Consider the following 26,357-nt stretch of genomic DNA (forward strand, 5'->3'; position numbering starts at 1 on the left):
GAAGCTTCTGTACATGGAGGCTGCAGATTCATTGTGCTGCCAGTCTGTGGCCTCAGGCAGGCCTGGTTTTATAGCTCCTGGGACCAGGTTGCTGCGTCAAAGCAGCTATGGGGTTTACACAGTTCAGCTGCTAGGCAGAGGGACGCCCGTCTGGCTGAGGAACATCCTGTCTGTGCATATTTTTGCCATCAGGTGTGAAGTGATTCAGTGTTGAATTCTCAGAGGTACTCTGGGAACTCTACATCCTTCTTGAAAACAAAGGGCCCAGGGAGAAATGTCGCTCGTGCCGCACCACTGCAGGAGTGGGAGAGGGTGATGGCGGATCAGGCAGCAAGGGCCAGAGAGCCTGTCACAGGTCAAATGGAAAATTGTTTAAAGAATGCTTGGTCTCCTTTTCTCTTGTTTCTCTAGAGAGAAAGTTTTCTCTCTCTATTTCCTCCTGTTACTCTTCAGAGATCTGTTTCATTTGTTTACCTCTTGCATTTTACAAAATACCATCTGAAAGGACTTGGAGGCTCCATGTCAACAACATGCATAAACATACGCCTGACTGCAAATGTAAAAGGTCAGACGGTTCTTGTGCTTAAGGACAGAAGCATCTGTCTGGTGTGAGGGTGCCACTAGCCAAGGCACTGAGATTGCCCAGTTTGTCAGCATCACCTCCTCTTCTCTCCCTGGCACTGGGATGGTCACACTACAGCCCAAGGCAAGGTTTTTGATTACATAGGGACTTCTCTGGGGACGGTAAAGGTCTGGAGAGCATGTCTGGGCAGGGCTCAGCACCGTGAAGCCCCAGGACTGACAAAGATCCACCAAAGACCCCACCACCACCACCACCACAACAACCAACTTGCAATCTGAGGACAAATGAACTTAGTTTTCTCTAACCCAGAAAGGCGAGTATGAATGCCAATGAAGAGGGCACCATTGATGTCTTCTCCAGAAGAGCGTGAGGTCTGTTCATCCCGTGCTACAGAGGGATTGACTACAAAAGGAACAAATGCAGAGCCCTTCTGGGGGGTCGGACAAAGTACGTGACAAGAAGAGATTAGAAGCATGACTTCCTACCTGGCAGTGTGAAAGGGTAAGAAGGAACTCTTGCTGTCTTTAGGTATGGATTCACAACCAGTTTAAACCAATCAATATCCAAGCTGTTAGCACCATTTTTTATTTTTTTTTTGACCTTTCTCTTCCTATGCTCCATATTTTTCCTTGGGCCAATGCTTGGATAACTGTGGGATCAGGGAAGGATCTTTTCTGAGTTAATTTTCAGCGAGGTGAGCTTTCCACACTGGCTGACCATCCAGTCAGCAACAGAACAAGCACTAGCGGTAGCACTGGTCAGCAGCAGCACTGGTGCCAGTGCGGAGGAGGCAGTGTGACCATGGTGTCACGGGCAGAGATGCAGGATGGGCCCACGCCACCGGATGGAGGCAGGTGAGGGAATGCCTGCTTGGCAGCAGCTCGCACATAGGATCAACTTAAGCTAAGCAGGAAACCAGAACTGAGAGGTTAACATCATCGAGGGAGAAGAACTATTTAAGCTACGGTACAAGGCTGGCACAAGAACAGATGGACATATGGCTATGAATAAAATTAGGCTGGAAATTAAAAGGCTTCTAGCCACGAGAGGAGTGGGTTTCCAAAATAGCTTTCCAATGGGAGTAGGGGGGTTCAAAAGAAGTCAAATAAGTGTGAGATTGAGCTTAAGGAGATTTACAAGAGACAGTTGCTGCAATAGGGAGGAACCTGAGCTGAAGACCTAGGAGATGTATTTCCATTCAACCTCCCCTGTTTGCTTTCATTTTGGCTTTCTCTTTTACACTTCTTTCCCTTTCTCTTTTTTTTTTTTTTTTCCTGTTTCTTTTTTCTGCTCTGATGACAGGCTGGAAAATCCTCTCTGTGCATTTTCTCTGTTGCTGTTACAACCATTTGGCAGAACAGGGCAAGGGCAAATCCTGCTCTGGTACATCTGAATGGGGCTATTGAAGTGTGCAGGCAGCAGCAGCGGGGCTGACCCCTCAGGGCAGAGGAGCAGGGGCTGCAAGAGGACACAGCTTTTCCCCTTGCTGCTGTGCCACTGACACACTCGTGCCTTAGCAGTCTGCTTGCTGGCAATGCACCTGGCTTCTGTTCAGGGTAGCCTATGATGCAATAGAGAAGGGTGTTGTGAGGTTAAATCCACTGAGATAAGGAGGTGCCATGGGATGTCCAAATGCCTGCGTAATGCCCTGGTGTTGGTGCCAGCTGGGAGTACCCATCGCTTTTGGAGTCCTCTGGTGCTCAGCAGGGCTGCTCTGAGGCAGTGCAGCACAGTGGCAGGTTTCCTCTGCAGTACCACCAGCACTGTCAGTGTCTGATTTGAATGTGTACCAGACATGCAGCTTGCAGAGAACAGGCTTGAATGCACAGGTAATACAAAGAGGGGCTATTTGGCAGGGGGTATTATGCTTCCTGGCACTGGCTGCTTCATTTGCACTGGTGCCCACTTGCAGTGACTGTATTTGACAGCTTGCAGAAGAACTGCTAGGGTTTCACAATATGCTGTTCTGTGAAAAGAAAGCATATCTTGCAAGAAGTTGGTCAGCTAACAAGAAAACAAGTAATTTAGATGCTAGACAGACCGAATCATTTTTTTCTCCTATTGCAGTATAGCAGCAGATGTTTAGGTCACTGGCAAACACCTGAAAAGTTGCCACAGCTCTATTAGTTGGCATTAGTGCCTTCGTTTCACAGAAAGGAAAGTATTGCTTTTCACAGTTCAGCCTGTGATTCCACAACAACCTCTGCCATTATCTCAGCCAGTTGCCACGGTCATGCTCTCCCTCCCACCCTTGCCATGGCGCCCTGCCTCCTTCCTCAGATCACTCCAGTGCTAACCAGCTGTGGTGCCCAGCCTTCTCAGCATGCTGAACTGGTACAAAACTATTCACTGTTGTTTTGTTCTGGTTGTTTATTTGTTTTGGGTTTTGGCCAGGCCAAAGAGGAGCATGTCCAAAGCGAGCCAAAGAGCAGCTATGTCCAAGGAACCAACCATTAGATGGGTTCAGGCTGCTGAGGGGCAACAGCATCCATGCACTGCTCACAGGTTGTGTGGAACAGATTTAAGGAGTCCTGTGGCTTACTTCAGATTTGGGATGATCCTGCTGGAGCTTTCCTTAATTGCCACAGTGATGAATTTTAGCTTCTTTTGGTGAAGCCTGTCCATTAGACATGACATGTACCTACTGACATGCCCGTGTAAAAACAGTATAAACAGCTCTGTGAAGGAGATATTAGAAACACTTATGTTTCCCCTTCTTGATCAGTATTCTCTGGGTTTTCTCTTTTTGGAAAAATAAGTTATTAAGACTTTAAGATAAAAGCAGAATACAAAGTGGAAACTTCCAAAGCATCTGTCACTTGTGTTTGTGCAAATTAAAATGCCTTGTCTAGCAGAAGCCCAGTGCCTTTCTTTCTTTCCTGTAGATTTTAGATTCAACTATCAGCACTGCTGCATGGGGTGCACGCTGCTGTCCTGCCCACTGCAAGGCAGTGCATGCTCCAGCTGTCCCACAGAACCTAACAACAGTTTGGGTACCCTCTCACCATCAAGTATCAGGTGAAATGGCTGCCAGCTGGAAGTGCAGCAAAGGCAGGAGGATGTGACCAGACATCCTTTGATCGTTTGGGCACCGTGGTCCCTCTGCTCTGAATGGCTAGTGAGTATTCAGAGCCCTTACAGGACATTTCCTCCCAACACACCCTCAAAAAAAAAAAAAAGTTTTGGACAAGGTTTATTCTTAAGCAAAAACATTTTATTTGCAGCAAATGCACAGAGAATCTTGTTTGTCTGATAATTATAGAAATACACAACACCCAGGCCATTTCCACACACTCCAGATCTGCTTGTATTCTGTGCCCGTAAAGCTTCCTGCTGACTTCTTCTTGGGGTTGCTCCTGCAGCATTGCTCATTGCTGTTTGGGCAGACTTTGCTGTTTTCCCCCTCTCACTCAGACATACACACACACACACACGTACATGTTGAATCTGCATTAGTTTGGGCCAGAGAATGCCTCAGCTCTTCCCATCATCAGGCCTGGAGGCTTGGCTTGTTGCATTGGATGGCTGTTACTGCTGTTATCAGGTGTTTCACTCTACAAAGTGTCTTAACTGATTCTGAAGGAAATGTTCTTAGTGCTTTAATCAGATCTATGATTTTGGGTAAGATGCATTAATGCCTTCTGGTATTATTAGTTCTCTTGTAGCAATGGTAAAGTATCAGATCTTAGAGAAACGCTTATCAGCTGTGATGTACTTCTCATAAAAACCTGAGCCTATAAATACTGAAGTTCTTTCCTTTCTGGAACCTCTTTGATTATAATAACCCAGTGGTATCATTACAACCTGCAGGATGCATCCATACACACAAAAAAATTTCGCATGTTGCTAAAACATCCTCAATAGTTGGAAAGATCATGTAATAAAAGAGGAAGAAAATGTCCAGCATGGTGGAAATCGTCTGCTTAAAATGAATCATGGTTGAACAAACCGCCTGAGGAGTGGAAGGAGCTCGAAAAGTCAGCAGGGCCCCTGTTCTGGGTGATATTGTCTACTGATCTGCGCAGAAATGCGCACATTTATATTGCCTACATGTGGAAAGGCATGTCAGCTTAAGAAAAAAATTAGCTGCTACTCAGTCAGGTTAGATTTGATGAATCTCTGCCCAGAAGCTAACCTAATACGTGTGTGCTGGACACCCTGACGTGACGCCCAGGCCACAGAACAGTCTGTAATAGTTGGACTTTATTGTTAAAGGCTGCATTTACTGAGGCAGATTAAATAATATGAGACAGAAGAGTGTGGGGAAGAATTCAGCAAACGTTTGCAACTCAGTGAGCTGATCCAGGTGCAGCTATAGGTGTGTTTGTCTGCAGTCCTTGCTGCTGCTGCATCCTGCCACCACACTGACAGACACTCTGCCTCCACAAGCTTCCCCTCACCTGCTGGGTTCTTTTCCCCAGATGTGGTCAATGCTGCCTTGAAACTTGACCATCCCGCTGCTCTGCTGTTCACACAGCATCATGGCATAGTGCCTTTCCAGCCACCAGCCTGGGGGCTTTTTGTACGGGGCTTCTGTTTCAGTTTGAATCAAGTGGGGTCCAAATGAGCTGTGGATCTATAGATGGTTTTCTGTAGTCTCCTGACTTGTTGGGTTGTAGTTTCACAAGCACAGTTTTATTAGAAAGGCCTGCAGTGGAGACTGCCTTTCCACTCTTCCCTGTTTACATGATATTGCTTGTGTGTGCAGGGGAGAATAGTTTTTTCTTCTGCATTCCCAGTATCAGATACTTATAGATGCAGAAAGACCACTTTGCTCTAATTTTGCAATGCCTCTGAAGGAGGGAAGGTAGGGTAACAGCAGTTCACTGGGGCTCAAAAATGCTGGCATCATTTCCTCCCTCAATACAGATACATGGGATAATTCATTTTATTTCTGTTTATCTCAAGTGACTCCTTAAAATGGGGGTAATGACATTTAGATATGTAGGATCACAGCAGGTCTGGGCTGACTGCTGCAGCAATGGCATCACCATCATGTCTTTCAGCTCCCTAGCAAGGCAGAAGATTTCAGCCCAGGCTTTCACCCAAGTGTGGTCCAAGCAGCTCATGAGAGCTCAAGAAGCTCGTGGTTTGCCCTGCTAGCTGTGCCAGCTGCTGGCAGACTGCACGCACACAGCAGCGGTGCGGCTGTGGCAGGGGCTCACTGGCGTGCCCCCACTGTTTCTGTGGGGTGTGGGCAGCCTGGAGAGCAACTCGGCCCCGAACCCCCTGGTGTTCCTCGCCAGAGGGACGTGAAACCCCTTGTTAAAACTGCCTGTGTAATCTGAGTTATCCCCTTCTCCGAGGAGAGAGGAGTGTTTTCAGGAGGTAGGAGGTGCTGCGATGAACTGGTGACTGTCACCCAGTATTTCTCCTGGCCAGCCCCCCCACCAGGAATTTAGGAGGAAAGGCCAGAAGCAGCAACACAGAAGGTAAATGGTGGTAATCTGCCACCAAGAAAAGCACATTCCTGATGCCCTGTGGTGAGATGTTACATGGATCATGATTTATATTCCCCCCCAAACTCTTACGTTTTGTGCTTGTTCTGTACTTTTAATGCATTAAAACACCCAGTCTGCCTTTGAATCTACACTTTGATTCAGCTCTTCACTTGGATAACGGGCTGTAGCAATGAGTTTTGCTGTCTTTATTTTAATTTGGAAATCTTTGAATTACCAAACTTTTAATTTAATGGCTATCCCCTGAATCTCTGATAAGATTGCTTTATCTTTTCTACAGTTCTTTTACCAGTTTTACCTGTGTGCTGTAGGAATTTCCCAATGTTATGTTTTCTTCTGCAGCCTCACTGTTGAAATGTACTATGGTAAAATTTATATATAAAAAAGTCATACTTTCCTTCTCATGGTGAATGCTTGCTCAAAATAGAAGAAAAAGGAAACATTTTTCACTTAAAATTTCATTTTTTCCTCTAGTGTAGCTTCTTTGCTTCTTCTCCAGCCAACCTGTGCCTGATACAAGCACATACAAATGCATATGAAGCAATTGCTATTCCTTTTGATGAGGGTGATGCCATGTTTTGGCAACTAAGTATCACTGCAGATTCAGACGATGGAAATAACTAATTTTGATTGATTCACATAGTTCTATAATCCTACGGTATGAAACTTTTCAGAGAAGGAAGACATTTTGGACGTATTATTAGTCTAACCTGTTTGATCTTCTATCTTGCCCTAACTGCTGACTTTTTTAGTGCTATATTTAGTCTCCAGTTCAAATATATGCTCACATACTATGGCATTCAATCAGTTCCTTAAAGGGAAGGCACATTTTCAGAGTTGGAGTTAAGTCAATGTGACTCGAAATGCTTGACTATACACAGCATCTGGCTTTCATCTGGGTTTGCTTCTCACACACTCTCTCTCAGAGGTTTCTAGCCTGTTCACTCCCATATATTGGGTATTTTCAGTAGCTGCTGGGAAAAGAAGGTGACTGTAGATGGGCTACAGCAGATTCAAGGTTTAGATTCAAGGACCTCAGCCTGTTTGCCTACTAAAGACAAAAGAGCAGGGATGACTTTGTTCAACAGTAGCTATATATACACTTTATTCTTTGCCCATAGTCACCTAGTTCTTTCAGAAACCATAAAACCAGGAGTTTCTGATGTGAAAACCTGTGTTAGGTTCCCTAGGTCTCTTCTGTGACAACAGCAGGGAAGAAATGAGGAAAATTTGACACTTGCATGCGAGTTTCAGGTACTGGTTACCACATCTACTTCAAACTTAAGTAAGCACAGATTTTTTATTTTTTTTTTTTTTCTGCTGCAGAGGCTGACTTTGAATGTCCTTGAAGTCTGGTGTTATACATCCTGGCAAGCAAGTAGAGAAATGAGACAGATGCATCAATTTAGTCATATAGGGAGGTTTCTAGTAAACTTCTGCACAACGGGGTAGTGACAGTGTACTTAGTAAAGCCACACGCTTTTTAAAAATAGTGCTATTGATTTTGTTAGTGTGTGTATCAAATGTTAGCACATTCATTAAAACAGCAGCCTTCCAAACACTGCTGCAGAACAACCAGCAGGCCCAGAGTCAATATCCATCTGAATATTGGCTCGCTTTCAAAGGGTAACTTAAAATTAGGGCATTGACTTTTCATGTTATAGAGGAAAGATCTTAGAGGGAGCATTTATCAAACAGAATTAGGCAATATTTATCAAATACAGCTAAGCTGCAGATCCTGTTTGAGCAGGCAAAGATGAGTGCATACAGCCATGTACGGCTCTAGCAAAACAACATGATGTATGTTTATATGTATATATCAATGTCTAGGTTAAGAGTCTAGTATATATATATGAGAATAAAGAGGAGGACATTTATCTAAGGGAAGTTTCAGTTCTAAACTCTTGTGTGGGTACACTGAAACATCGCTCAGTAGGTAAGCAATGTATTAAAATGATTAAGTAAATACTATGTCTGTGCCTTTGTCTTTATCATATGGTTTTTGTACAGTGCTGTGAGCAAAGCAATGCATTAGAACAAATAGGACCATTGGTGGCAGTAGGTTTACAGCAACAAAATACAGTCCATTGTGTCTGTTGAAAAAGAACTAAGATAACACAATAAACTTTTTTTTACCCTCTCCTAAGGATGACAGGTGAGGGAAGAAGAGTGGAGGTCATTCCACTTCTTATAGTTTTACTATGAATTTATGACTTACCTGCTGTTTCTTTTTCCCTTTGGTGTCTGTTCATGCTGCTCTTCTTACTTTCTCGGCCCCTGAGAAATCTTTCAAGGCTCTCCAGAATGGTTTCAGTTCACCGCTGCATTCTTAATGTAAACCCATGAGGATGATTTATATCTCTGGAGAAAAAATGATCCCACTGTCAGGGCATTTCTTGTTCCCTCCACTAAGCTGATTAGGTTTATCCAATATCTGTGGTTTTTGTTTGTTTATTTTTGGCAGGGCTTCTTTTAACCCAGACAGGGGCACCAATCCAGTTCACCCCATTGCTCCCCCTGCAAGGGTACAGGACTGGGGAAAGAGGAGGCAGAGATTTCTGCTTATGTTGTTGTTGCTGCTAAGAAAAATGACTGTAGGAACAAAGCCAAAAGCACCTCCTGAAGTACCCAATTTCTTTCTCCTACTTAGAGAGGGACCGGAGAGCTTCAAAGCCTTAAGCCCTAACTTAAACTCCTCAGGTGGGAAGGAAATAGGTATTTCCACAGTTAAATACAAATTTTAGCCATGTTGATTCACCCATCAGAGATGCCTCCGTTACTGCCATGACTACAGAAGGACACTGGTGAGGTGCCTGGTGCTGGGGGTACTGTCATGTCCACAGTGCTGGCTCCTGGCTGGTCCGGGATTATTGGATCTGACTGGGACTGTAGCTACAGATACTGAATTCAGTGAAACCTTCACCAAGGCCACTGTTGATCTTTTCCTGCTTCCCAGCGACATGCTGAAGGCACTGAACTGCATTCTCCCTCCTTTCTGTATTTTGCTTACTTTCTCTTTTGTAATGCAGAGCAGCACTTGGAGAGAATGGCTTTATTGTTTGCAGCTCCAGTTAATTTTTAACCTGCTTGCCACTGTGACTTGCTTGGTGAGGTCTGGATTTTGCAAACTCCTCTTTAGTCTCAGCTGAAAAGAGCTTTTGTGATGTTGTGTTGATACTGGAAAAATGCAAAAGATAGATGGCAAGCACTTAGAGAAAACCGATGTCTTATAGACATACTATGTTTCTAATGGAAACAAAAGGTAGAAAAGACCTGCCTCAGTGTATTATCCCATCCATTCAGCTGCCCTCACAGTTGGTAAAGTTGGTAAAGGAAGTGTCTTTCCAAAGTATATCTTATTTTGTACCAGGTTCAAGTGTTCCTGATGACGACACCTTCCTTATTTTACTTTGATTTTCTCTCACGCTGACTGCATTATTACTGTAAATGGATGTTACTCTTTGTCTCAAGATGCATATCCCAAAGATCTTCATTTATTTTGTTCTCCAAAAAGAGAAAACATGATCTGGGGCAGTCAGTCTCTGCAAAGGACAGTTTTAGCAGTTTTATTGCTCCCCACAGATTATGACCTCTCTGAAATCTCTGCAAATTCCTGAATCACCTCCTGCTGTTAATACCGCCACTGAAGTTGGGCCCTAGAGTCTACAGGGTCACCCAAGAATCCTCACCACTATGATATATTGCATTTATCTTGTCTCCTTCTTTGATGAATGCTGAGCAATAATTGTAGATCTTTCTCCCCTTAGCAGGAGGACAGGAGCTGGAGTTGAGTCCCTCCAAAGTAAATCCAAGGTAAACTGATCAACAGAATGAGTGGGTGGAGAATGAAGGGGCATATGGGGGGGTCTGAGTCTTCCTTGTCATTATGCCACCAAAAAGTACTATTTTAACTAGCAAAAGTAATTCTTGACTTCTTTTCCACTTAAACCACCAATTCAGAGGGTGGCTTTGAATGAATCTCTTAGAGGAGTAATTTAAAAGGGGCAGCAGATTCAGGGTGAATTTAGAGTAGTTTGAAAAACTTGACCTTTGCTGCAGAAAACTTGAGTTTCTAAAGTGTGAAGTGTCCAAAATGTGAAGTGTCCAAAATGGACTTTTATTTTTGTCTGATTTTATGAAATGAGACTAACATTCTTTACCATGTTTGTAAAATACCCTGGGTCAAGGCTGCTGTGAATATGCCAAGTGCTAAATTAGATTTATTTTTAGGTAACCCCTTCTCATCCCTCTAGTTTTGAGCACCTTGTAGCTATCGGTGACCCAGCAGGGATCTACCAGGTGGATTGCATGGTGAAATCTAAGAAACACAGAGTGTAGGCTCTAATTTAGAAATTAGCCAAATTGCCAAGCTCAGATGATTTATAAAGCTAGCTTTTTGTGTCCTTTGCTTTACTTTTCCTTTCAAAACAACCTGATCCTTTTGGAGCCTGAGAAACAAAAACTGTGGCACTAGTTAATCCCATGAAAACTTCTCTTTGACAATGTCTTCCTCTAAGTAAAACAGTTCCCAAAAGCTGCTTCCCTGTCCAGAAGGAATATGTTCTCAAATAACCATGGAGATAAAATGATTTATATTTTTTTCAGAACAGGCAAAAAACCTCTGAGGATCTCCTTGCTGCTCCAGTTGCTGGACACTTCCAATGTGGAAGGACTGCAAAATCCACTTTTGCACATGCCAGTCCCAACCACCCTCAGCTTATGCCCACAGCAGAACTTGGGCCCATTTTGGGGTGGGTATAACACGTCCCCAGCTGGCACGGCCATACCGGGGGCTGCGGGTAGCTGTCTGCCTGCTGCACTGATGGGCACACCAGGGACAGCGTGAGCCACACTCAGCCCAGGGACGGGAGGAGCACAAGGCTGAGGTGGAAAGGATGACAGAAAACTGCTCATAAATAAGGAGAAGTTTTGTATTTTGTGAACCCGGTTTGCTAAAAATGCCCCCAGATTTTATTCTTCATACAAAAATGGGCTCCTTCCTGACTAGAAATATATCCATTTGAAGTCTAAATTACTTTGAGATTAAAGTGCAAATTAGGTTTCTGGATTTTAAAATTCCATTTTAATTGAATGTTGTAGCCATGTGGAATTTAAAGAAACTGAAAATCTTTGAAGCCAAATGGCAGACTTATTATTTGAAATTTGATGACAAATTTGTCCTTAATTTCATCCAATTATATTAAGAGGTCTTTCTGTTACAAAGCATTAAAAAGCACTACTAAGGCCAGAAAGGCGCTAGAGAAATCTTTTTTCTGTCATGTGAAGCCCTGTACAGAATTGCGTGGGTTTAAATAAAATGTATCTTGATAGTTTACCTTAAAACTCTCTGTCCTTTTCCTCAGTTCAGCTGAATCCTATGAAATAGATATGCAGCTTGGAGAAGTTCTTCACACCCCCACAAATGCTAAAAATGGCCCTGATACAACATGTATTTATGTAACAAAATCATCTGCATTAATATCTTCCTTTCCTTTCTGCAAGAAGCACAGGAGGGACTCAGGCTGACACATTTTAATGCAGCCCCTTCCATTCTCCTTGCATTTCGGGCAGCAGGGACGAGCAGTGTTTTCCCTCAAAAACCAGGCCACTGAATGAACAGGAATATGACATGATTATTAACAGGGTGTTCGAATGGGAAACTGTGGTCCAAGCTTTTGGGCTCTCTCTCTGAATATTCAGTACCTTGTTATGGATCAAAATTGCTGGGTAACAATATTTCTGGTCGTTGTTGTTATCCTGATGATCCAAAATAACGAGGGCATTTAGAACATTTCTTCTACTTTTACCAAGAAGCCAAGAGACTGGCTGGCTCGTGGGAGCAAGCGTGATGTATAGAGCCTCTCACCTCTCGTTCGCATCTGGTAGCGTGAAGTGAAAAATGTTCCTGCTTGACAGCTGTCTGGTGTCCCATTTGTCACCGTCACATGCAGGTGGACTTCTGCTCTCTGGACCACGGCCCATCCCCAGGCACCTGGGCAGGTCTGCAGCTGGAGAAGGGGCTCAGACACCACGCAGACACCGTGACGGGGTTTACCTCTGCCCCCAGGACTTGTTCCCTGGGCTCAGATGGAGGCATGCGGTCAGGAAGCAGAAGAAGAGTGAATTATAGCTGCTGCTGCTGCTGTTGCCACCGTAGATAGGGTTGGAGGAAGCCTTGCTCACCCTGCCGTGTTTAGCATCACCAAAGTACCTGGGGACAAACAGCAAACAACCCTCCCTGCTTTCCGGACAGAGGCTTAGAGTACCAACTCTGCTCCTCCCCTCTGGCTGCTGACACCCAAAGGTGCTGGCCAGCATGGCTCCCTGCCCACCAGCTCCTTTGCAGGCTCTGTTATTCCCAAGGGGCCGTCCCGAAGAACGACCTCCTGAGCCCGTTCAAACGATGCTCAGTGCCCCAACCTGATGCCTGTTGCGGAAACGAATCCTAACCAGCAGCGAGGATCAAACCAATATTCTCGGCAGCAGCTGTAAACTCGATAAGCTGCCTGTCCTCCTTTCTCTCCCCCCGCCCCATCCCTCCCTTTGGTGTTGAAATGAAGGCAGAGACACGCTGAGAGAAGCAGTGCAGCGCTCTGTTTGCAGGATAATATGCCGACCACATGTATGTATTAAAGGCTGTATGGAGTTATAATGAGCCAGGAGCATTTAAATGCAAGCCAAGGGGAATTTGCTATTCTGTGTGGGCAGATTTCAATTGTAAGGTTGGCAGCGCTGGTATCCTGTTCTCTAATGCCATGGGATGAGAAAAAATAGGCTTTTCTTTCAGAGCAGTTGATTATTGAATACGCACCAGCTGTTCACCCTAATCCAAGCTTTCTGTGCTTGCTCCTTGTAATAGAGGCATCCCTCATCCGTCCATCCATCTATCCATCCCCCCGTTCTCATTTTCATGGCTCTTTTGTAATCTTTCAGAGAGGTGGTTAGCAGATATCAGCCATCTAAAGCGACATAAGCGTCAGTACCAGGCGAGGGTTATAACTAATTAACGAGAGAAGAAAGGCACCCCCAGCCATATATTGAAACTCAAATTATATTTCTCATCCACTGCAAGACATGAAAAAAAGCCATCATGAATCAGAAGGCAGAGAACCATTTTTTAGCAGTGACACCTGATTCCGTGCCCAGCAAACCGTGTGGGATCAGAGCTGGAGCGAGTCCTGCGCCAGTGCGGAGCAGCGGCTGGGCTGTCCCTCCTGCCCCACCGAGAGCCCAGGGACCTGCACCCAGCCATGCAGCAGCAGTAAAGGAAATCTTACATTTTTTTATTTTTTTTATAATAAGGGGGGAGGAAGGGGTGAGATAAGGAGTGAATTCCTTCTGGGTGCTTCTCACTCAGCCTGCAATGTTATGTAAGCCTGGCACAGCTAATGCCTGCTCTGCTTCACCATCAGCCCGGCTGTTTCATCCCCGCTACACAATTATTTCATCAGTCTCTCCTACTAGACATCACAGTGCTGCCACAATTAGTCACCTCTATTAGGATATTGGCTAAAAAAAATTACCAAGCACCAGAGCCGCGTTGCACAACGGTGGGTGAACACAGCTCCAAGCGGTACCTGCTCCAGAGATGTTCAAGTGTCCTGGAGGAGGACGTCACAGGGCAAGGGGGTGACACACAGGAGCCAAGGTGGGAAAGCAGCAGGAGAAATGTTGTTCCAGGAAGAGCCTGAAGAGCTTTGGCAGGGGAGAGTGAGCGTAAGTGGGAATGAGTCGACTGGGAATAAAAAGCAGTAGGAGAAAGGACTTTGTAGGTGAAAGTAGAGTGGAGGAAAAGGTACAGCAGTAAGTGACAAGCTGCAAAACAGAGGCTGATGTTGGTGAAAAAAGGAGGGTTTGCTCAAAAAAGCAGCCAGCTCAGCAGCTCCTCCCTGCCTGCATGGTTGCTGCCTCTGTTTCATCATTTGCTGTGGCTGCTGTGCATTGTGGCCCTCTGTCCAGCTCCTCACCGTGTCTGTCTGGAAGGCGGCTCTCACCACACTTACCACATCTTTCCATGCTCTGCGAAAGGGGAGCCCATGGCCTCCTCTCTGGAAGTCTTGGTTGAGGCACAGAGACTCAGTGCAATGCCAGAACCATGCAAACTGAACAGCTGCATTGACGACTGCAAGTTGAGGTTTGGAAGTGCAGATCTGGGATGCTCTGAGGCATTGCGGGAAGGTGGAAGATATGAGCTGAGAAGGGGCAGACGGACAGGCACGAACAATTGCATTCTTGTATGTTATAGGCATATGGATGGAAAAATGTGTCCCTGAAGTGGCTACTTGACTTCCAGAAGCTGGAGATGTCAAGCTGTGTGTATGACTTAGCTAACATTTTAAATCAGTATACCTAGACAATTTACAAATAAAACTCCATAAAGAATTGGATTGGAGACTCATTGGCTGACATGTTAATTTAAAAAAGAGGGCTAAATGTGATTCTTGGATGAGTAGAGAGAGGAATAACAATTAGCAGTAAAGTGATTTTTGCAAATGGCTTTGGTGACACCTCTAGTGGGCTACTGGACAATGCTCTAATGTCCACATTTTCAGCAGAATATTGAAGAACTGATGAGGTTGCAGAAAAGACTTCTAAAAATGCTTTGAGAAAATTAGAATTACAGTTTGAGATAATACTTTATAGTAAGAGACTCAGAGTGCTTAACCTGTTAAGATTATCAAAAAGAAGATTGAGAAGTGGCTTGATTACAGTGTGAGTACCTCCATGGTGAGAAAATACCAGGTATTAAAAAACTCTTTAATTTATTGGAGAAAGGCATAATAAGAAACAATAGTTGCAAACTGAAGCTGACCAGACAAATTTAAATGAAAAATCAGGCATAATTTGTATTTTAATAGTAGGAATGATTTATGACTGGAACAAACTTTAATTTTCATGCCAAATTCTCCATCAATGGATGTGTCAGATCACGGCTAAACTCCTTTCCAAAAGGCTCAGTTAAACACTTTTTTTTTTTTTTGGGTGATTCAGTGCAGATTATATTGTTTGTGATACAGATTATACTATATAAATTATATATATATTTATACTATATATATTATATATATATGTATATGTTTGTGTGCAGATTATACCATTTGTGATATAATCTTGTGGTCTTTTTTATTATTATTTTTGTCTAGAATTCAATGAATATTCTATATATCCACAAGAGTTCAATGTTTTTACTATAGCCAGTTTATCTGATGAGTTCCTTCTTTACCAGCTTCTCTTTTGCAGAGCAGTTAGCACACAGGGCCCAAATCCTGGAGGTCCGCCAATGCATATGTTGAATGACTGTAATTAAAAGTTAAAACATAGCTTCAGTTTCAACCGAGACTGACTTCCAAGGGTAATTTGGGGGCTTACAGCAACAGGCAGCTATGAAGGTTATATGAGTTTCATGTGAATTGGACAGAAGAGAAGTGTTAATTTGACAAAGTGGAAAGTCGCTTAAATGTGGCACTCAGCGGGTACGTAAAATGGTTAAAATTGAGAGAGTTCTTTGCAAGTACAGTCAGAGGGTGGCTGGTAGGGTGATGGGAACTGCTTGGTGTAGAGTAGATGATGCCTGGACTCTTCTGGATTAAACAAGTATTACACGAAGTCTGCAATCATGACTGAATTCAGTAATTCAGTTGCTTCTAGTGTTATGCTCCTAAAATATCCACCCCCGGGCTGCAGTGGTATGTACTAGCAGAAGCTCTGCTCCTAACGTTGCAAACACATTTGTTTTGACCAGTACGTCTTCCATTGCTGTGGGAACTCCCTGAGTACTTTAACAAGGGAACTGGTGGACATGAACCTTGATGTCAACAAAAAATAAGGGCAAATAAGTCCCAAATTTAGAATCAGACTGTTTAATAGTCACCGTGCTTTATAAGACTTCTGAAAATGAACTGCAGCTGCCAGGCTGTCTGTCTTAGCAATTTCTAGCACCCCAGAGACCTGTCAAAAAAAAAAAAAAAAGGAAAGAATTTCCTATTTGAGCAAAAGCCTGGTACAAAGCCTGCCCAAATGCAAGCCAGTGCAGAGCCCTTTAAATACTGTGGCCCAGCCCCACTTGTGGCAAATTTACCCCATGATGAATCAGTGCTAAAATTGTCACATCTCAGAAGCCTGCCTTTCTCTGCACAGCCTGCTCCTTTCTCACGCTTTCAAATGCACAGCCGGCCCGTTTTGTACACAGCTGCCACGGTGTGATTTGCTTTGTGTTTATGCCTCGAGCTTTGCCTCTCTGTTTCCGTGTCCGCAGCCTGAGCCTATTCTGTGTCATCCTAGCTGGAAGACATGCTAGAGAAACATCCCCTTCAGCCACGCATGAGGGCATCGGGGCTGCAGTGATGCTGTAGCACGGCACCTCATTTCTCAGTTTGACTCTCGGTGATGTTCTGGGACGAGGGGGTGCCCTCTTACTCATCACACCACCTATTCCCACCTGCCACCCCACCAGGTGCTGTAGGTCCTGGGGTGCTGGTCACTGCCATCACGTCCTGTCCGTCACTGAGGCGAGGTGCTGATGCAGCACGGCAGGGGACAGACAGCCTGACAGACACAGCGTGGCACCTGGCCCCGGTGCTCCACAGCTCCCGGCTCTCTTTGCACAGGCACCACGGGTGCAGACTCTTTGAGGTGCGGGTGTAAATCAGGAGCAGTGGTTCTGCAGTCGGTGATGCAGCATTGGTGTGGAGCAGCAGTATGGGGGCTGCACTTTGCTTGGAGGGAGGGATAGAGAGGGAGGAAGGGAGGGAGCGCTAAGGTAACCACAGAAACCTGGTATCCTTGGATATTAGCAATCATGACCTACTTCTGGGTATTCACTCACTTTTTTAGTGCTGTTGACAAAGGAGGAGTAAGACGGAGGGCTTAAAGCTCTGTAAAGGAAAGAGATCTTTCCATCATTTTCTAGGACCAGGATTATCAATGACAATATTCAGCTGTTGTAAATCTTTCCCTGCACTTCCTGCTCTGTTTTCATGTTTGCTTTATATACTATAGAATGTATTTTAATAATACATTACTGAAACACAACTGATGGAGCTGTTTTGTTATGTGCACAGTGTAGATTGGAGTGACTGACTGAGGTGGTGTTGTGCATGTATAATCTAGCTGCTGTCAGTGGTGTTAATTGTGGTCTGTGTTTGATTTAGATCAGAGAGAAACCCTTGTTCACATGTGGTACCTGAGCCAGCAGAGCTCCTGATGGCCCTGCTGCTGCAGCACTGACATCAGTGAAATCACACCGTTGTGATGCAGGAAAAACAGTCCCTGGGATCCAGTGAGATATGAAGAATTTATACTAGCAGGTAACTGAGAGCAACTGAGTCTGTATATTTAATGCCAGATTAAATACTTCATTCAGACAAAAAAAAAATCAAAACAAACAAACAAACAAAAACAAGGAAAATGACCGGGGATTTCACACTCATTCTTAAGCTATCAAAGGGGAGGATGTTATTCATAAACAGATACATATGGGAAGACAAGAATGTTGCCTGCTTTAAAGTGTTGTGTTTTCATTTTAAAGGGTAGAAAATATGTAATGTTGAGCTTCAGCTGAACACCATTAGAGCTTTCACTTCAGTGGACCATGGACTACTGGAGTGCAAAAATCTGTAACTGGTGTGTTAATAAAGACAGAAATTGAGGTTAAAATCCACAATTTAACTTCATAGTCTTCTTTCACTTTTGACAATTCTGTAAAAAAAAAAAAAAAAAAAAAAGAATAATGAGTCAGGGCTTGCCAAGGTGTTTTTAATATTTTTCTCAACTGCAGTGCCTTCCTGCATGCACAGTCTCAAACGTTTAGGCTATGCTGGCAAAATGAACCAGAAAGAAAAGAATCTGAATGCCAATAGCAGTGAACATGTACCTTTCCAGAATGATTTCTTATTAACTGCTAAGTGAAGACCAGATTAGCTAAGGATATTAACATAATGTGGCCTGAATTCTGTTCCGATATTGCATATGTGCACAGCTGCCTTCTCTACAAATTGAAATCCACAGGTATTATTTAGCTGTATCTTCTGCAGAACTTGAACCTCAACAGCAGGGTACTGACCAAAGGCTCAGCTTGAAGAGATCTTGCATAGCCTGTCATCTACACCAGACAAGGCTCAAGCCATGTTGTTGATTCTCAGAGCAATAAATGACATGCTCAGATTTAACTGTTCCCACTTTATGGGTAGAAAACTTGTATTAGATGGCAGTTGGATGATCTGCCTAATGCCACACAATGATTCATTTTGCAGGATTGAGTGGAAATTCATGAATTCCCAGTACGACAAGAGCACAAGACTGAACCCTTGCCTTTACAGGCATTGACTCAAAATTTGTCACTACTTCTTTCATCTGGTCAAGAAGGATTCATGGTCAGCTAGTTTCTGCTGATGATTTAAGCATTGTCTCATGTAGACTTGCTTTGATCAGGCTTAGGCTGTCTGGATTGAAATCTTGGCTCCACTGAGGTCAGGAAGAGTTTTACTACTGACATGAATGGGTTATGATTAATGAAGCTAAAACTCTGCCAATTGCTTGTACCAGGAGCCTTGTCTATCCTACACGGTACAGACTCACATACACATTGCTACCTTTGCAGTAAACATCAGATGAACCACTGGCAGAAACAATAGAAAATTTGGGGCAAAACCTGCACCGTGTCCCTCCTGCCTCCCCTCGTCCCCCATCATCAGCACAGACATCCTGGGGAGAGCATTAAGCAGGCACAAAGAAGCAAGCAGGGGGGTGGGGGGGTCAGTGGGCTGTGGATAATGCTGAGCTCAATGTGCAGTTTTGCAGTGCTGTCTAATGCCTATGTCCTCGGGGAAGCAGACTTTCTTATTTTGAAAAGGGCTTGTGCAGCAGATTCACGAAAGATTTTTCAGAAAAAGCCTGTCTCAACAACCTATTAGTAACACAGCCTCATGACAGACTCAGGGATATTTCTAAAGCTGTTAGCTTAATTTATTGTGGTTGGATTGGGTGATGTGAGGATTTTTTTTTTTTGAGAGGAGACGTTTTTCTCTGTTACATTCCAAATTTTTATTTTTCAATTAAAAACACATGACCCAGATAGGCTTTCTGGTCAGATTTTTAATACTATACTCTCTTTGCTAGGGGGTCTTGTTCATTGAATAGTATTTCCCAAAAGCCTTTACATTTCCTTCTTCATTTAAATACTTAGTCTTTCTTTATTCTAAAGCTGAACTTAAAGGAAATGTAATTTACATAACAAGTCACTCAGAGCCTATTGTGTGTCAAATAAAAAAAAAATCTGCCATATTTTATCCTTTCCAGCTGACAAGTAGAAAGAAATATGTTGAAAGGGACATACCCAATTATTAAGGGCATTTGACAGCATTTTTTCTTTTTTATATTATTTAGTAAAGTGCCCTTGTCATAAACTGGGATTTATAAACCTAGAAAGATCCTGAAATATTAGGCTGCATTATCAGGACTTTCTTCTCAACAACAGGCAGAAGTACAAGGCAGACAGTTTGTAGCAAAAAAGCTACAATAAAGAGACGCAAAACTAATAACAGAAACAAGATAGAGCAGAGACACAGGTTCTTACATGCAGTACATGCACAATTCCATTGACTTTAAGGAAAACAATATAATACTAGATCTTTTACTTTTTATTCACCTCCTTGAAGATGTGCTTTGTTGCATGGCATTCACAGTGAACAGCCCTTTGAAAGAATGAGGTGTAGGTAATTAGCAGAGTCTGAGTGTACGATTATTGTCAAATACCTAAAGTTGTACGGAATATTTGGGCAGCAGTAAAGCATTACAGCCTATGAAATGCACAGCCGTGGTCTTGACCACTCACGAATATTACATGTGGTTTTCTAACAGCTGGTTTTAGTGGACAGGTCACATTTAAAATGGTAACAATCTGACTGTGGCAGTTTTACCCACCACCAGTATTGCAGCCTGTCCCAAGGCACAGCATGGCATGCTTTCCACTAATAAAAAGCTCCTGCTCTTCAGCGGAGAAGTGACAGTCTCTTCAGCAGAGAAGGACAGTGACACCAATGTTGTGCTGCAGTCCAGGTGACAAGGAAATTCTTGTGGTGAAGAGAAACATGTAAATGCAAGTTCTTCTTCGACTGACCATAGCAACCAGTTCTTTCACTCTTGGTGGTAGGCCTCAGCCTGCTGGGGCTAGGCCCCACCTGTGAACCCTCATGGACTGGAACATCTGAAATTCAGCACCAAGGACTGACAAGTTTGTCCATGGCCTCCATGGGCATTTCTTCCTGGCACCTCCATGAGAGAATTAGTTTTTATCTACAGCTTTTGCCAATGATGGGATTAGTGGGAACAGCGGGTATCGCACTGGCGACAACCTAAGAATAATGTTGGTAATGTAATCCCTACCTCCACAGGAACAAACTCAAGCATCGGCCAGAGCCTTTTAGAAGCAATAGAAGAGACATGAGACATCCTGTAGCTAACATGGCAACTTCAAAGTGCATGGACAGCATACACACAGTGCCATTAAGTGATACAGATACTTCTCTTAGCACTCCATGCCAGGCTCCCGCTTGGTACAAGCTGTTCACAAGAGATTCAGGCTAAACCTATCCATAGACAGAATGAACCCAAAAGGTTAGGTGTTTTTTGCTGGAAATTATATGAGGTCTACAAGCTCCAAGTTACTGATTATCCAGTACTTCTCTGAAGTATCATTTTCTGTTGTGAGCAAATCTCTGTACTTTATCCTGTATATTTGCCCACCAGGGACAGCTTATTTTGGGAATCGTGGTCCATCCTCACCAGAACAGCACAGAAGTTGGTAAAGTCCTCATATGCCTCAACTCTGCTATGCAAGGACAGCACATACACTAGCACCAAGCCCGGCCCTAGTTCACAACACATTCGGAAGTGCATGCCATGAGGGAAAGCACACAGTGCCCCCACAATACCCCTCAGCAGGGATCCCCACCAGTCAGAAGGCATTAGAGACAATAACAATCCCCAGGGAGGGCCTAAATATCACAAGGACCCAATAGCAAAAACCAGATTATAATAAGTATGTGCAACAGGACCAAAGTCATAGTGGAGGTTCTGTGGCCAGAGGGTCTGGCTATAGATGATTCCATGCTGGTCTGGGGAGACACCTTCCCTGTTGGCACAGAGCAGCTCAGTGAAGTCTTCTTTCTGCCATTTATTGCAGTGCTCACTGGCAGTGCTACGGCAACGCATTATGCAAACAAGCAACGATGATTAAGAACATGCTGGCAGTGCCAGGTAGCTATAGCAATCTGGAGTGTCCATCATCACCTGTCACAGGATGCAGTTTGCATTGTCTGGAAATGGAAACTGTCCCAAAGGACTGGCTGAGTAAGTGAGCCACTAAGTGGCTGCTGATCTTTGGTTATTGCCCTCTCTTCCTAAAAATCCCTAGTTTTCAAATACCATGTTTGTGAAGGAAATAACTTCTCTGTCTTCTGTATGTTCTTAGTAGGATGCTAGGTACAGCACATCTGGCATTGGGCTACCTGATTATTTGTACAATGGTAAGACAAAGGGTTAGCATTCACAAAGCCCATTATTGTGCTGGGGATCTTAGCACAGGGCATATTTTGAATGGGAAAGGGGCATTACTATAGCAACACACAATGCAAGCATACAACCACAGCTTCCAGAAGCTCCTAGAAGTTGCATAGGTCTCATTTTCCTTTGACAGCTCTTCTTTTTCCTAAAACAGATTTCATTGAAAGCTGGCTGTAGGGAACTTACCTTTGTTTTACCTGCTTTGATTACTGGTGAAGGAGAACAACAACTGGAGCTATTTGTAGATTACTACATTTTAACACCTATTTTTCTGCACAACTTAGGAGGCTATATGTTTTACTGGAAAAGCTGTTCACTGATTAGAGCGCTAACTTAGATCATCAAAATGCTCCCAGCCAGCTACAGAATTGGGCAACCTTGGATATCATACTTAACTTCTACACGTTAGTAAAATACAGCTTTCCCTTAAAAGGTTTTTGTGAGAATAAGAATTTAAAAAATAGTAAAGTACTTATTTGATGCGGTGGACAACACACAATTCAGATGATAGATATTTTTGTAATGATAAAGCATGGATCTTAGATGAAGTTATTTGGTATCCTTAATCAGACAAACACTGATTTTATCAGGGAGCTGATTAAAAATGTTTTGTATAACCATATTAGGGATGTAACAAGTCATCCTAACTATACTTGTTTTGGAGACGACCTTGATAGAAAAGGACCTTCTAGTTCAAAGCAGAAGCTTTCTGTACAGCACAGCCAGGTCTATTCCTTTTCCACATTTGTATGTTGGTATATTTCTGGTTCCTCCAGTGCCAAGATTTTCCAAAGTGACTTCATATTTTGCATGCCTCGATTTCGAGAAAGCTCTGAGGTGCTGGCGCAGTGCCAAAAGCTCCTCTGGCAGGCAGCAGGTGCAGGAGAGCTGGACAATGGGCTCAGAGTTCAGGTCTCTTCACCACCTAGAGCTGCAGATGTGTAAGGCAGGAACTGAAGCTGCTCTACATTTCTGTGTGTTTCTCCCTGTCTGATTCCATCTGTGAGAAGCTTTACTGAGCCTCAGAATACATATATATAGCTGGGGTGCTAGAATACATAAGAATTCACATTCTGTGGTCTTTTGCAATGCTATAACATTAGAGACAGACAGAATGATTGCAGTCAGACCTGTTTAACCTTGGTAAATATGTTCAGCTCATCCCTGGGTATTGAAAGGCTTTAAGTAGTAACCAGCATGCCTGTCTGAACACATGCTCATCAGCCTGATAAAGGCTGTGGTTTGACTTTTGAACAGTACAATATAGACAGAAATCATAGATAAATAGTGACACCCCCTTCCGTTTTAGGAATAAGGATTTGCACCCTTCAGCAGAGCTTATACTAGCCAGTACCCTGCTTCTGAGAATATCCCCATCCAAAGATCAGTTTCCTCAGAGGAAGTCACAGGACAATGCATTGATTCGCTATAGAATAATCTGCCAATAAGAGAGGATTCTTCTACTCTTAGTATTTAAAACATGGGAATTAATTACCCTTTTATATATTTTTAATTCTGTCTAATACAATTATGGATATTTTTGTCATTCATGTCAGAATGTAATTTGTCTTCTCTGCCTTTCAGGACGAAGAGTCCACCTCCTGCATGACAGTTAATGCCACGTACCTGCCCTCCAGGAAACATGAGGCAATGCACAGAGTTCAGCATCTCATTCTTCAGGCTGTTCAGCCCCGAGCAGAGCAGGCTGAGGGGAGGCCTCATGGCGGCCTGCAGCTTACTCATGAGGGGAGTAGAGGGGCAGGCGCTGAGCTCTGCTCTCTGGGGACAGTAACAGGACCCAAGGGAATGGCATGGAGCTGGGACAGGGGAGGGTCAGGCTGGGTGCTAGGGTGCTAGGTTCTTCACCCAGACGGTGGTCAGTCACTGGGACAGGCTCCCCAGGGAAGTGGTCATGGCACTGAGCCTGATGGAGTTCAAGAAGCATTTGAACAACACTGTCAGACATATAGTCTGATCTTTGGGTGGTCCTGTGTGAAGCCAGGAGTTGGACTCGATAGTCCTTGTGTGTCCCTTCCAACTCAGGATATTCTATGATTCTATGATTCCTCCTATGCCATATTCTTATCTTTCCATGAAGAGAAACCAAAGCACAAAGTCTGCCTCCAGGACTGCTTTTTGCAGGAAAGGACTCCTACTCGTCATATGGGAATGGGACCAGGTGTGGCCCAAAATCTAAAAGGGAACTGAAGCAGTGCTAACATCACAGGCACAGACTTCAGTCCCATTCCTGACCTAGGTGCTGGCAAGTTATTGGGACTAGAATGGTCTACGTCACATTTTGCTCTCCCATGGCACCTCCCTTGGACACCCTTTACTGTCACTAATGGCTTTGGCCACCTCAGCAGGCACAGAGAGGAACAGATATTACTATGTTCCTTTAGTTTTGTATTTAATTCATGTTCTGCATTAAAAATATTTTCTGGAAATTAGGTAAATGAGCAATGTCTAAAATGTCCTCCCTTTGTCTACTTCCAAATGCAATGCTAGCACCCTACAGCCCTGCTCACAGAAGCATCTTTGGGCTATGCTTCCTACAAACCCAGACCTCATGCACGTGGGCCTAAATAATCCTGTGAAGTCCCAAGTACTATATTGACACCTAAAGAGATTAATAATCTCTGAATAATGAATTGAGAGAAAAATAGACAATATGTATGTATACCAACACATTTAATACAGTAATATAAGATAAAAGCACAAATATAAGCCTTTCCCTTTTCATTCTTTTTTCTTTTCTATACCAAGCTGTGCTGAGATTGGTCTTCTTTTAAATATTTTTAGAAATAATGAAATAACTGGTGCATTGTAATCCCAGTAGAGGCCTCACCATTGTATCCTCAGGCATTGCTCTGCTATTTCAGGCTCTGAAAGAGTGCAGTTTAATAGAGTGAGAAGATCAGAAAGCTTTGTCTTTGTCCTAACTCGATGTCTGAGTCCTCCAGGATCTGTTCAAATGTCCTGGGATTTCTGCTTAGTTCTTCTAAGCATTATTCCAGTGCTCTAAGAGAAGACTCTTGGGCTGGGACCATGCTTCATCTCCAGAGGCAAAGAAGCTTTGGGGTAATCATTTCATTGCCTAGGGATCTGGAGAAAGTTTAAGGCATCACTGTGCCTGAGGATTTCAGGCTGTATCAAGGACCAGAAGAGGCATGCATTAGAGTAGTTTCCACAGCCCAAATCAGCCCACAGTCTCCAGAGCAACATATGCTACTGTTTTTTTTTTTTTTTCTCCTTGTAGTGCTTTTCCTTTAATTCCTGCCATTTTTGCTGGGCATCATAAAGCATGAGTCTCGGAGTATGTAGCAGGGATTGTTCTTTGTCTCTTAGTGACTCACCCCTGGTCCTTCTGTGCCTTTAGAAATGTACACTGGGACCAGACCTAGGGCAGAAACTGTTACCATTCAAATGGATTGCCAATGGTATTCAAATTGTGACTGATGCAAACTCACTTAAGAAAATATCTAGAGGGATCTCTTATATAGTGTGAATAATTAGTTATAGTCATAACTGAACAATTATGTGATGTGAGTGTCTATGCATCTGTTTCTATCTTTAGATAATCAAACCAACATTAAAAATAAAAAATACGTAACAAATATTTAATGAATATAATAAAAAAATCTCAAGCATAGTCATTCAGATTTTAAATGAATTTCCATAAATTCTGCTCATGCCTTCCCTCACATCGTCAATGAATATTCAAGGAAAAGGTTCATGGTCAAAAGCGTTCACAAAAATAGCTCGTTTTAATTAAGTGATACAGAATATTCACAGAAGTGCATTTCCTATTCATAACTGTCAAAACTACACCAGAAATCTTTCTTTAATAATTTTGCCTGCTCTAGCAGAACATGGAGACCTTCCACCTGACCTCTGTGTCCCACCAAAACATTTGAGCTTTCTACATGCCAGGAGCAAGGCTTCTCTCTAAGCATTTTCTCTTTAAAAATTCTCCTTGATGCTACTTCATATTCACAAGCACCTGAGAATTTTTAAAATACTGTCCTCTGTCTCATTATTTGTTTGACATTTAGCATCAAGGCCCCTTTTTTGAGTAAGATGATTTAAGGAAATGAAGCAATTGCACAAACCAGTGGCCAAAAGGAAAACATAACCAAGGATCTGATTTCTGTGAGCAAGAACTTGTACTGTAAGCAGTGGAAAAACTCAGATTAATGGTTACCTATGGAAGGAAGCCAGAAGCACGTAGAAGCTTCTTTTGTGCAAGAAAACTGAGAAAACTGCCTTTTTATGAAATCTTACTGCGATTGTGTTTTTTTGTGGATGTCCTTTGTAACCAAACAAGGATCTGTAAAACGTTTCACAGAAGGTACAATAATTCTTTTGCTGTCAAAAATAATCAAAAATAGGTGTTAAAAAGCTAATATTTAGTTGGTGTCATCCCCACCCCAAAAAAAGAAAGAAAGAAAGAAAGAAAGAAAGAAAGAAAGAAAGAAAGAAAGAAAAAGAGAAAGAAAGAAAGAAAGAAAAAGAGAAAGAAAGAAAGAAAGAAAGAAAGGAAGAAAGAAAGAAAGAAAGAAAGAAAGAAAGAAAACTAGAAGAAGAAGAAGAAGAAGAAGAAGAAGAAGAAGAAGAAGAAGAAGAAGAAGAAGAAGAAGAAAGGGGGGTTAAACCAAGGCAGAAGAGTCAGAGGGGCTGGGGTGGGAGGCCAGTGGCCGTTGGCAGTAGGGTTTCCTTGTAGGGCTCTGTGGGGCTGTTGGCCCCATGGGCTG

General features: G+C 43.3%; 2 long non-coding RNA genes across 3 annotated transcripts in view; both read left to right on the plus strand.

The window, feature by feature from the left end:
* LOC106036733 (uncharacterized) overlaps nucleotides 1-24,678 on the plus strand; it is a 37,516-nt gene extending 12,838 nt beyond the window's left edge. Inside the window, exons 2-4 of one of the 2 annotated variants that reach the window (XR_007165734.2) lie at nucleotides 17,193-17,348; nucleotides 21,224-21,390; nucleotides 23,188-24,678. This is a non-coding gene — a long non-coding RNA (uncharacterized lncRNA). Of the gene's footprint in view, nucleotides 1-16,783; nucleotides 17,349-21,223; nucleotides 21,391-23,187 lie in introns of those variants that run through there. The other variant, XR_010831971.1, reaches the window with a different exon arrangement.
* On the plus strand, nucleotides 2,207-11,249 carry LOC136790965 (uncharacterized). The gene is made up of 3 exons (XR_010831970.1): nucleotides 2,207-2,412; nucleotides 9,810-9,855; nucleotides 10,648-11,249. It is a non-coding gene; the product is annotated as an uncharacterized lncRNA (long non-coding RNA).
* Nucleotides 24,679-26,357: the final 1,679 nt, after the last annotated feature.

Source organism: Anser cygnoides, chromosome 5 (genome assembly GCF_040182565.1).
Source record: "Anser cygnoides isolate HZ-2024a breed goose chromosome 5, Taihu_goose_T2T_genome, whole genome shotgun sequence".
Taxonomy (NCBI): Eukaryota; Metazoa; Chordata; class Aves; order Anseriformes; family Anatidae; genus Anser; species Anser cygnoides.